This window comes from Protopterus annectens, chromosome 5.part0, assembly GCF_019279795.1.
Source record: "Protopterus annectens isolate FY-2018-M chromosome 5.part0, PAN1.0, whole genome shotgun sequence".
Classification (NCBI taxonomy): domain Eukaryota; kingdom Metazoa; phylum Chordata; order Ceratodontiformes; family Protopteridae; genus Protopterus; species Protopterus annectens.
The window spans coordinates 1,977,218,076-1,977,231,976 of NC_056735.1; positions in this window are offsets into that span (position 1 = coordinate 1,977,218,076).

Here is a 13,901-nt window from a genome sequence, read left to right on the forward strand (position 1 = left end):
TATCCTCTTGGAGGCAGTTGACATATAAAGGTGTGTGCAGGCAAATTCTTAATGGTCTTAGACTGGTCTGCCTTGTAGCTGCTATCATTCTGTGAAAATTATTGGTGGAAAAAGATGAACACACTGTAGTGAAAGTTTTGATTATTGAGGGATCTAGGGCGTTGTGCTCATTGAACAGTGAGACAGTTGTTAAAATAATGCAACACTGGAGTACTTTGTTAAATAAAAAACTAGAAGAGATGGCTTGGACCTTGGTTTGTTAACTACCCAGATGTTTTACAAAATCTAGAAGGTTTAGGATTATTGCTTGGAAGTGTCTGAATAAGTATTTTTGTACTTCACAAAGACTGAGGAAAATGTTTTCAAATGTTGATTCTTATTACTGAAGATATGAGTAATAGGTGATTGGATCATGGGAACATATATTTTGTTCATGTATTACTTCTGATATGCTCAAGGAGGAATTGTTTAATTTTTTTGAGAGTATTGCACAAATTGATAACACCTATCAAAATGTCCATATTACTGGGGGAGGAGCCTAGATGGCCAACTGAGAGCAGTGGATTTTGAGAGCTCCATAAACTAGTATAATAATATAGGAACATTTTTATTATTTTCAAGTTTCAAACATCAGAAATCTATAAACTACTAAACTACTAAACTACTACCATAAATATCAATTTTGATGGAGATATACAAAAATGTTCCAGAAAAGTAACTTGGAGATATACTGAGTCACTGAATATGAACAACTCAAGGAATTCTTATCCAGATGCTACTTTGAAAAAAGAACTGCAATTGATGACATCTACCTTGCAGGAACTATCTTTGAAGATGGATGACTTTAAAAATGACTTAGAAAACCTCAAATTAAATTCTCAAAAACAGACTGATACTCTTAAGGAATTATTACAGCAACACCATATAAAAATAACAAATATAGGGACTTCTCTAAATGACATTGAAGGGAGACTCAGAGAGGAAGAATTCCAAAAAGAATTTCTGCTTAAACAGAATACATGGCTGCTTAACAAAATAGATGACTTAGAAAACAGGGAAAGGAGAAACAACATATGGATCTTTGGTCTGCCTGAAAACACTGAAGGAGAAGACATTATTTCATTCTTAACAACCTGGATTCCTGAATTTTTAGACTTGAAAGAGGGACTTTCATTTGGAATTGAAAGGGTGCATAGAGCACTGAGGAAACCTGCTTCTAACTCAACAAATACTCCACCTTGATCTAGTTATAAAATGTCGTTCATTTCTGGACAAAGAACTAATATTAAAATCTGCTTGGAGAAAATCACCCTTAAAATACAATCAAAGCCTGATAAGGTTTGACAATGATTATTCTTCCAGAATACTAGAACAAAGGAAAAAAAGTCTGGCCAATAATAAAACTGTGGAAACAAAACAACATTAAAGCACAGCTGGCCTTTCCAGCCAAGATAAATACTTTTTGCCAATGAGATGAGTACCTTTAATGACTTAGAAGAAGCTACTATATTCATCAAAAACAACATAGTGTCTATCCCATAAGAAATGGAATGGATGGCCCCTACTATAAAAGAATAACAGAAACAAATCCTTGGACTGATGCTAGAAAGAAGAAACAAAAAACTGATTCCAAGATAGCTGTCCCCCCCCCAAAAAAATAACTCTTACAACTACATCTCTCAAAGTATTAACTGATATGGTACATCACTTGTCATCTGTTTTTATTAAAAAAGGAGGGTTTCTTAAACAACTGAGAAACAGTAATGATTTATTCAGAATGTTCAAAGAGTTCAGTAATTCTTCACAAACAAAGGTAGGTCAAGATGGATTACTATATACATTATATATAAGCCAAACAAAGCAACATATAATATAAACATAGAAGTTTCTATTCCCCTACTTGAACTCAGTGAATACTTATCTTGTTAATTTTCATTGTTTTTATTTATAGTAATTTAAGTAATTAATTCACTAATTCAACAAGGTACCATTCATCAGAGTTCAGACTCAAATGTAACAAATTAACATCATATATAATAGCAATAACAGTAGAGTGTTTTGAAAAAAAATGCTGTCATGGAGACTAATGCCTTCTTCAGTTAAAGTATGATTTAGAAATGTCATGTATATCCTGGTTGAATAATAGTAACATTCTCTTAGTACAAATGTCATCATTATTCTGTCTAAATATAGTTAATATCAATTATGGCAGGTATCACAGCTACGAGTGCTGTTTGATCAGTCCTGATATGGTGTGCATGGATGCAGCTGTGTCTGGCAGTTAGTACAAATGTCATTATTATTCTGTCTAAACATAGTTAATATCAAGTATGGCAGGTATCATAGCTTCAAATGCTTGATCAATCCCGATATGGTGTGTGTGGATGCAGCCGTGTCTGGCAGCTAGTACAAATATCATTATTATTCTGTCTAAGCATAGTTAAAATCAATTATTTCAGGTATCATAGCTTTGAGTGCTGTTTGATTAAGCCTGACATGGTGTGTGTGGATGCAGTTGTGTCTGGCAGCTGTTGTATATTGCTGTTTTCATCTCCGGGAAAGTGTGGGTTGCGGCTTGTGATTGAGGATTACTGATGCTTGTGTATTAGGAAGAGACATTTGGTGTTTTAGCCTGGATGCAGGGGAAGGGGGTGGATAAAACTGTGATTTGAGATATTTTGGCAGAGAATAGTTTGTTTATACATCTGCTGAGTGAGAGGTGGGAAGGCTGGAAGAATGTGTTATCTCTTGTTGTTGCAGCTTGTTGGGAGTTTTTTTTCTATCTGTTTGCTGTCCATTCTTTTCCTGGCTGCTGCCTCACTGAAAGGGAGGGAATTTAGGTTTGAAGTTGCAGTGAAGTGAGGCTTTGCTTTAGGTGCATTGCGAACCTCTGGTATGCAGTACACAGACACACTAACAGAAACAGATGCTCCCAGATTGCTATGGTAACAGAGACAGAGTGACAATAATGCTTAATGGCTCTGAGGAGCCTCTGAGATGATTCTTGGCAATGTTTTTGGTTTAAAAAAAAAAAAAAAAATATATATATATATATATATATATATATAAAATAAAATGGCTGTTTTAAACCACATGCACACATACTGATGGTCTCCCAACATTTTGTTTAGCTCATTAAGTTGATTCTTGATAAAAAAAAATAATAATAAGTGGAATTTTATATTTAAAATGTATTTTGGTCTAAACACATTAAGGACTTACATAAGAGTGGAAGTCTAAGTTATTGTGAAAGACTAAGAGCACTTGGTCTTGTGCAGAACCCTTTGCAGTGGTCTGGGAGGTGAGCTTGCTCAGACGTGTTGGGCACATGGGGATATCTGATTCTAGGGGTGTTTGGGGTTGCCAGGAAGTGCTAGAGAGTCATCAGATTTCCTTCATGAAAATATCTGTGGGAATAGAAGGTGTGTTGAGTGGTTCACTTGCAGGGTGGCCACTGCATGGAACAGGCTGGTAAAATGGAACAGGACAAATGTTGGTTCGGATATTTTAAGAACAGCCTGGAAACACACCACATGAACTAGTGAATGGTATTCTGGCAAAACTGGATGGGTATTGTTGCCCGTGCTTGAAGTACTGATATGTGTGTATGTAAGGATGGAAATATACTTATAACAAATAAGAAACTAGAAGGATCTCATAATTTAATGTCTATGGACTGTATAAACATGCTTGGAAGGAGCTAATAATAAGAATAAGCATTACAGCTTGTGGCCTCTCAAATAACTAAACAACAGCCAAAAAAAAAAAAAAAACCACACACACACAATAGTTATGTAATGTATGATTTTAGCAAACATAGACATAAAATATATAATTGTCATATAAGATGAAGCAGTCTGCTGAATTTAGATATTAAATACAGGATTTAATAACATGGGCTTGTGTATAATAACACTACTGTCTTAACTTGTCATAAATGACATACACTACACTGAACATCAAGGAGAAGCATGATGATTTTTATATAAGTAAATATGCATAACAAGTTGTATAATTCCTTTAACTTGAATTGTAGTTTTTGTAACCCATCTTGAAAATATATAATACTTAAGCAATTACCAAGGTAACTAAGGTTATACATGGCATCAAACTGACAAAGTTGTTCAAGAGAAACAATAGAAGCCTGAACTTGAAACATCACAGAATGTAACAATCATATTCTGAACAAATGGTATTACATTGACAATAGACACTCAGTTTAATAAGATGGGCTTGTGTATAATAAGACTACTGTTTTAAATTGTCATAAATGACATATACTATATTGAACATCAAGGGGAAGCATGATGATTTTCTCATATAAGTAAATGTGCATAACAAGTCATATAATTGCTTTAACTTGAATTGTGGTTTTGTAACCCATCTTGACCATACATAATACTTAAGCTGTTACCAAGGTAAGTAATGTTCTATACATGACATCAAACTGACAAAGTTGTTCAAGGGAAACAATAGAAGCCTGAGCTAGGAATGTCACAGAATGTAACAATCACATTCTGAACAAATAGTACTAAATTGACGATAATCACTCAGTTTAACCTTTGCTGATTATGCAAAATAGAATGTTGCCATTTAAATCTAAAAACTTTCAGTATATGCCATAAAATGGCAATTTATGAATATGGAAAGGGAACTTGTAATCATTAATCACAATAAGTGAATTTGTTGTTTTAACCTATAATTTCACCCATTTTATAATAAGAAATGACAGATATGAAAATCCTTATTTGTAGGAAATGGGGGAAAGAGGGATGCACTGATAATTAAAATGCACTAACTTTCATAAATGTTCACATAAAAAACTTGATGCTTTAAGTAAGTTGGCAACAAACAAAGTGATTAGTTAAATGCTGGCAAACAATGAAATATAACTTCTGATATATTCAGTAAAATACACTGTATTATAAACACTGGGCATAAATATTATTACCATCTATTTATATTAAGTAATACGTTTTGAAATAATTCATCATTAAGGGTGAATATATTAAATAAGTGTGTGCTATAATCTTTTACTGAGGTTTTATATATGATACATATGTTCATAAGTTCATAGGTAGGTACTAGGCTATCAGCCCAAGGGCCTACGTAAGCCTAACCAACAAGGTTCCCTGGCTTACGCCACCCAAGAAAGTTATTTTCCTGTGCCACTGTCGAGCAGAGACACAGAAGTGATCCCCGGGGTGTATTTCCTATTTCCCATCCACTCATCAAGATTTTTCTTGAAGAGTGCTAATGAAGAACTTTGCTTGACATTGATGGGTAGCCTGTTCCAGAGTATGGGAAGTCTCTGGGACAGGAATCTATCCCTCCAGCATGTCCTGTTTATTGTGGTGACAAGGTTTAGGTCCCTAGAGCGTGTAGCTCAGAGGGATTGGGATTTCTTTAGGTGTAGCATGTCCAACAGCTCTGGGTTTGACATAGCTTTATATGTTAGGCAGAGATCACCTTGGAGTAGGCGATATGCTATGGAGTAAAGCTGGAGTTTTTTGAAGCAGTCAGTGTAGGGCATTTGTTTGAGGCCAGTGATCCTTTTTGTGAGGTACTTCTGTCACTTTTCCAGCTGCTGCAGATGTCTTGTGAGGTACATTCCAAAAGGGGCGTTGTACTCTATAATGGGTCTATTGAGTGTCGAGTACAGGGGGACAATGACCTCTTTTTTCCTGGATGAGAACTCTTTTATGATGAGGTGTGCCACGTAGAAGGACTTCCTGACTACTGTGGCAATGTGACTATCAAAAGAGAGACTACTGTCCACCTGGGTCCCAAGGTCTCTTATCACGCATTTGGTGTTAAGTAGATTGCTGCCTATGTGGTAGTTCATGGGTACAGAGTTTTTACCAAAGGGGATGACACTCCACTTTTTGGCATTGAGCTTAAGGCCATGGCTCTGACACCAGGCATCTGTCTCAGTGAGGCCTTTCTGTAGGATGTCCACATAATTTGGGGACTTGACTATGGCTCCTAGTTTGCAGTCATCTGTGAACTTCATTAGCCAGAGGCCTTCTGTGTTAGCCTGTACTTCAGAGAAGTAGATACCAAACAGGAGAAGCCCCAGGATGGAACCCAATGGTACTCCACTTGTCACTGCTTTGAGGTCAGATTTGGAGTCTGCAACTTTTACAGTGTGGGTTCTGTCAGTGAGCCAGTTGGCAACCCATCTTGTGATGTAGGGATTTATACCTAGTTTAGCGAGTTTAGCTATAATTCCAGAATGGGGGATGTTGTTGAAAGCCTTGGCGAGGTCAAGATAGGCTGTGTGAACCACCTTACCCTCATCTATGGCTTTGGAGACTGCCTCAGTGAAGTCGATCAGGTTCAGGAGGCATGATCTGTCTTTTACAAACCTAAACTGGGTGGGACCCAGAGTTTGGAGGTTACCAATGTCTTTGTTTATGAGTTCCATGATGATATGTTCCATGGCCTTGCAGACCCGGCTCGTCAGGCTAATAGGTCGAGAGTTCCCGGGATCAGTGGTGGCTCCCCCTTTGTGAAGTGGGATAGCTGTTGCTGTGTGCCATTCAATGGGCACAAAGCCTGATGCGAGGCTATTATTGAACATGGTGCTTAAGTGGGGAGCCAGTTTGTTCTGAAGTTCATGTAAAACGCAGCCTGGGATGTTGTCCGGTCCCATGGATGCTGTGTTTTTGGCTTTAAAGAGTGCAGCTTTTACCTGCGCAGTTGTGATTACAGGGACTCTGCATTCTCCCTGTATAGATATGGGCCCTTTAGGGGGTGAGAGGGGGGTAAAGTTAGCACTGAACCTATCTGCCAGGATGTTGGCAATATCAGTTGGTTCTGTAATTTTCGTGCCTTTGTGCTGTAACTCAGAGCAGATCTGGGTGTTGTCATCAAGATTCTTGACATAGCTATAGAATGCTTTGTGGCTGTCCTTGGAATTAGTGGTGATTTTGTTTTCGTAGCTAGCTTTGGAAGATCTTATAAGGGATCTCAGCTTCTTACTGAGGCTGACCAGGAAGCTCCTCCACTCATAGGATTTTACTCTCTTTTGCAACAGTTTCTTCCTTCTGTTGTACAGTTTGTTTATGGCAGGGGACCACCAGATTGGCTTCCTTTTTTTGGAGGATAGTGTCTTGGTTCTGTTTGGGATAGCACGATCCATGCACTCATGTAAGTGCTTATAGAGTGCATTTGTGTAGGATTCAGCAGTTGTAACTGCATTGTCCATCTGCATGGGTGTCATGAAGTTCACCACTTCTGTCTTAAGAAGCATGAAGTTGGCTTTGGAGAATTTTTTTACTGTGGTTTATTTAATGGGGGGTAGGGGTGGGGGTGGGAGCGGGATGTGGATATCAAGGGTGGTTAGCTTATGGTTAGATCGGACCAACGAGGAGTTGACTTCAGGTGTGGAACACCGGTCACTCATGTTGGTAATGACTAGGTCTAGGATATTGTTGCCCCTGGTGGGGGTATGGATAAGTTGATCCAGGGCATTGGAGTTTATGAATTCCAGAAAGTGTTCAGCTAAGGAGTTGGTACACGAGTAGTTTTCCCAGTTAATGGTGGGGTAGTTGAAGTCGCCCATTATTAGAGTGTTTGGTTGAACCCTAATATTTTCCAGTACATCAAGAAAAGAGGAGTGGGAATCCTGGGGCATGGTGGGGGATCTGTAGAAAGCTGCAATTTGGATTGCAGTTTTGCCCAGAGTTAGCTGCACTTGGATAAGCTCAGATGCATTATGCTGAGCAACTAGCCTGGAGGTGTGGATATCCTTAATGAATATGGACACACCTCCACCTTTGGTGTTTTGGTCCAGGTTAGATGGCCGAAAAGTGTGGTATGAGTTATAGCCTGGTAATGCAGGGGTGCTCTCTGGACCCTTGAACCAGGTCTCAGTCACTGCACAGATATCGATGTTCTCCATTTTATGGAGTGCCTTGAGTGAGTGCATTTTGAGATTTAGACTTCTAGCATTGAGTAGCATTACCCTCAGTTTTTGCTTGCCTGTTCCTGTTATGGTGGTGAATTTGTTATTTGAACCTTGCCTAAAAAAGGCACTGTAGGGGCAGCAAGAGCCTTAGCCAGTATCCGGAATCCCAGGGGTGACAGATGCAGGCCATCTGTGGCAAAGCATCGTGGTCTGTCGACCATGTCATCCCAAGCAGACAGATACTGGATCCCCTTAGAATGACACTAGAAGCTTAGCCAATTGTTGAAGTCAATAATTTTGTCCTTGTACTGTGGTATCACTCTGGGCGATGGCAGAATGCTACTCAGGGCTAGGGTCATACCTGCCTGGGCTACAAGATCGGAGAGCTCTTCCATGTCTCTTTTCATGTAGTCCCATGAGGTACATCTCAGGTCATTCACACCAACATGAACAATGACATAGTCATATTTGTACTTGTTGTGGAGTGACCTGAGTGCATGGGTTATGAGGCGGATCCTGGCACCTGACAGGCAGCTGACAGTAACCTTCTCTTTGTTTAGCCTGGTGAGTGGGAAATCAGTGTGCCTGACTATAGAGTCATCTATGACTAGTGTGTTGGGTACGTTGTTTTGCCTTATAGGCTGTGGTTGAGTGGCACACTGAGTCTGTGGGCTATGTGTCATTTGGGTTGTGTTGGGGGATGGAGGTTGCTTGAGTTTCTGCTTTGGAGGTCTCTGTTGCTTAGACAGATTATTATTGAGAGCCTCTGTGAATATTTTTGTGTTACTATGTGTGGATTTTGGTGGTATAGATTTAGTGAGACTATGTGATGAGTGTAATGTGGTGCAAATGTTTACCTTCTCCTCATGACTGTCAAGTTCAGTCTTGGTTGGAGAGAGCTTTACCTCCAGTTTGGCTAGATAAGCGCATCTCTCACATTTTGTAGTGTTAGGTGGTAGGAGGAGAGGGTTGTCTGTGTACATGAGGCAATTTCTACATTGCCTCAAGATGCCCAGATTCATCATATAGACCGGAGAGAACACTGGGAGCTGACCCATGGACATGCCTGAATAAAAAACTATTTTCCTCTAGATAAGTGAGGAAAGTGAGTACAAGAGCTGTTTTTCTCTAAGCCAGTGAGAAAAGGAAGTACAAAAACTGTTTTCCTCTAGGTAATGAGGAAGACTGAATGCTATAGTAATTAGTAGCTTATTTAGTGCTTACAAGTTCTGAACAAGTGCTGAGCATGAATAAGTGAATTTAAGTGCTAAAACTAAGAATCTGTATCTGCACTAGATGAGTTACAGGACAGAAACAAGTGCAAATGCAGGCTTTCAAATCAGAAAGTTGAGAGAGATGGAAGATTGCCCAAATGGCCAATAACTACAATTTCTGGGCCAGAACCACTCCTTATGTGGTAGACAGGTTAACTAGTGCTTACCACTCCCACTGATAAGCTAGAAGGCTTCCTTCCAACACAGACAGGCTTGGGGGGGGGCTCAGAAGCTTACATACAGTCCTGGATACAGCAAATCTGTATCTGGAACACTAGTTACAGGAAAGGTAGGAAACAGGCTTACAGTTTTTTTTTATAGAAAAGTAGCAAAAACAGTAGTAAAAACAATTCACATGCAGTGCAAGCTAGCACACTTGAGTATGTAGCAATATTAGACCAAACACACTTTAAAAAATGCAATTAAATTAAAAAGGACTAAAAGCAAGTGCAGAAAGAGTTTATTAGGTAGAATGTGGTAAAGCGATAGGACTAGGGGAGTGTCCCAGATCAAATCTACAGTGGGGTGGGCAACTGAAAAGCCACCAAATTTAAACTACAAACCAAAAATAGGGAGGGTGGGTGAGACAAAATGTTTCAACAGAGATCTAAGCAACAACTAACAGTACAAACTTTAAAACCAAAAAAATATACTCAGCTCTATATATTTGCAGATCAGTCTCTCAGAACAGTCAGACAACAGTTTCAACAGAGATCTAATCAACAATTAACAAACTGTATAATCAAAAAATATATACTCAGCTCTGTATATTTGCAGATAGTCTGTAAGGCAGTCTCTCAGAACACAGGTTCCAGCAATTTAAATGCAGGCTGTGACAGGTCAAATTAAGTGATCCTTGAGTTAGATAACACGCAAGCTGTAAAAAACAGTTATACCAACTGAAGACACGGCAGAAAATGAGGGTGGGGGTGGTGAAAACAGTTTCAACAAAGATCTAAGCAACAACTAACAGTACAAACTTTAAAACCAAAAAATATACTCAGCTCTGTATATTTGCAAATCAGTCTCTCAGAACAGTGAGACAACAGTTTCAAAAGAGATCTAAGCAACAATTAACAAACTCTATAATCAAAAAAATATATACTCAGCTCTGTATATTTGCAGATAGTCTGTAAGGCAGTCTCTCAGAACACAGGTTCCAGCAACATCCTACTTTACTATGAATGAATTGCTTGTCATCTATCTTTCATGTAAATATTAATTGCTTATACAATAAGTGGACATTTATATTGCATTAGAATTCTGTCTAATCTACAATAGTACTATATCTGTTCAAAATAATATAAATATTGCTTATTCCTATTACAAATTTTCTCCATATGATAATTCAATTTATGGAGCTCAGATGTTCTGGATTGTCAAGGTATGAGTAATAATCTGATGGACTTAGGTTTATCCATCAGATTAGGAATGGTTTTCATTCCATGGCTAGTGCAGATCTTAGTTTTGTTGACATTTATTCATTTAAATTTGTTATTTCACAAAAACATTTTTAGTATGCCTGACCAAAACATTACTTTATTGGCAAACAGTCAAAGTATAAAACTGATAATTACCTTTAAAAGCTCAAACGTATACTTTATAGTTATCAGAGGAAAATGTTTAATAGTCACAACAAAACAAAAAATACATAGTCTAAATAACCTAAGATGGATTTAACTTTATTATCTTTAAATACCAATGGCTTAAACAATCCTAAAAAGAGATCAAATCTACTGAAATATTTACAATTGAACAAAGCACAAATTGTCTTCCTTCAAGAAACTAATTTCAAAACAAATGGCAATTACAAATGGAATCCTAAGGAATATATGATATTGGCACAATCCACTTATAAGACAAAGACAAAAGGGGTAACAATTTTATGGAAAACAAATGTGATTAACCCAGAAATCATTTATAAGTATGAAGATAAAGAAGGCCGTATGGCATTAGTAATAGTTAAATATAATAACAGAATATGGACCCTAGCCAATCTACACTGGTTCCTAGGCACTGGAACAGGAACTGTTAAAAAAAACTTGGATTTCATTTCCAATATTTATAAAGGCAACTTAGCATTAGGAGGAGATTTTAACTGTATATTTGATATTTCTGAAACTACAAATAAAAGACCGCTGCGTACATCTGCTGTATCAAAAGCTTTAAACAAGTGGGTAGAATCATTTCATCTTGTAGATGCTTTCAAATTTATAGAAGATAAATCTTTGTTGTTTTCCCATCAAGATCACAGATTTGGTACCCAAACTAGAATGGATAAAATATTTGCTGCCCATGACTTATACTCTAAAATCATTAATTTCTCAAGCACTCCCTGGCCCTTTTCAGACCACAATTCATTGATACCAAAACTTCAAAATGGGTACAAACCATTAATCTTTAACTCCAGAATTCCAGCATATATAACTAAAATGAAAGAGTTCAAACCCTGGTTATTATCTGAATTACAGTTCTTCATAGATATTAATTACACCACCAAGATAAATAAAATAATGACATGGGACTCATTAAAAGCTTACATATATGGTAAAACCCTAACCTGGTATAAAAAAAATCAGAGAATGGTATTCTGAATTATTAGCTCTACAATACAAACTTTTGTCAGTAAAAGCTGAAAAAAAATCAAAATCATTTGGAAATGAAAAAAAAGCAGAAGTGTTAAACAATAAATACAATGAAATTCTAACACATAAAACTAGTTTAGCTTTAGAAAAAAATAAAAATTATTACCTTGGCCGCTTCTCCCAAATATCTACATAATTTATCCATAAGAATCAAAATACAGTCAAAATCTAATAACATTAAAAGTATCTTCCATGAAAAGAAAGGGAAAAATGTCTCGGATAGAAGTGACATTCTTGATGCCTATAGAAATCACTATATGGAACATTTTCAAAAAGAAAATATACATATTGATCAATTAAATCTAGATGAAATATATTCTAATATAAAAAAACAAAAAAATTAAAACTAGATCTGCAAGCACCCATATCCTGCAAAGAAATTACAGATACAATAAAAGAGGGTAAAAATAATAAAGATCCAGGTATAGATGGCATAATTATGGAAATATATAAACTTTTTCCTTCAAAGATACTATCCCTCTTCCATAAAACTCTATTAGAAATTCAGTCACAAGCTTTAATACCACCCCATTGGAGATATTCCTTAATCACACCAATCCTAAAGGAAAACAAATCCCCAAACCTCTGTACCTCATATAGACCTATATCATTATTAAATAATGACTGCAAGATATTTATGACAACATTAACTAACAGAATGAAAATACCGCTATCTAAAACAATAAATAATGATCAAACTGGATTTATATATCATAGACACACACATGACAATATTAAAAGGATAATTTCTCTTACAGATTATGTTAATAAAGAAAATAAAGAAACATTCATAATTGGCTTAGACATAGAGAAAGCCTTTGATTCCATAAATCGGGACTATTTATTAAAAATCCCAATGCTATTTGAATTTTCTGCATCCTTTGTTCATATCCTAAAGAATATATATACAAATAAGTTAGCGTATCTCAAGTTAGGTATTTTTACCTCTTAATCTATACATATAACAAAAGGCACTAAACAAGGATATGCCATGTCACCAATTCTATATGCTCTGGCTGTTGAAATATTGTCAGATTCAATTCATAACAATATAAAAATCAAAGGAATAGATGTTTATGAACAATACAATTCTAAAGTAAAGCTATTTGCTGATTACATATTACAAACATTATCTAATGCAAAAGAGACTTTAGAAGAATTAGATATATTAATTGACAAATTTCACAAGACTTTAGGACTCCAATAAATCAAGATCAAAATTTTTATTTTTAAATAAAAAAAAGAACTGCAGACTAAGGGGGAATCACATAATAGGGAAACAAGAATCTACCTTAAAATGTCTAAGAATTGAGTTATGCAAGGATAATAATGAATTAGTCTCAAAACACTACAATAATATCATCAATACAATTAAAATCTCTGTGGAAAAATGGAACAAAATAATATTCACTTTTGAAGATAGACTACAGTTAATAAAAATTGTTTTACTGCCCAAGATCCTATATATAGCCTTGGCAATACAACTGTTACCAGAAAGGAATATACTTAAAGAAATAAATTCATGCATAATAAAATTTTTATGGTTTCCCAAAAGAAACAGAATAGCTTTCATACATCATATCAGACCATGGAAACAGGGAGGATTAAACTTTCCCGATATAGAAACATATATAAAAGCATCAACATCTAAAACAATCTCAGATTGGATAAGTCCAAATTACTCTGCAAATTGGAAAGAATTACTAAGTGTAATATCAATAAATTAATTTGATTTAGATAAAAACAATTTGCCATGGCACATATTTTGTATTAGTATGCAATATAACATAACTAAACCCACTAAAACTCGTATGATTAATTATTACATTGACTCATTTAGGAAAATTATTAATGCAAATATAGATTTAAAAATCTGGTTTGATCTTTTAATACCACTTATAGTTTAAGAGAACTTTCCACATAAAATATATAGAGAAATTATTAATTCTTGGGAACAGAAAGGATTTGTTTGTTGGCTCCAATGTATCAAAGAACTAAAAGTTTTAGATCTGCAAGTAATAAAAACAACATATACAATTCCATAACAGGACTGACTAACTTTACAGAGTA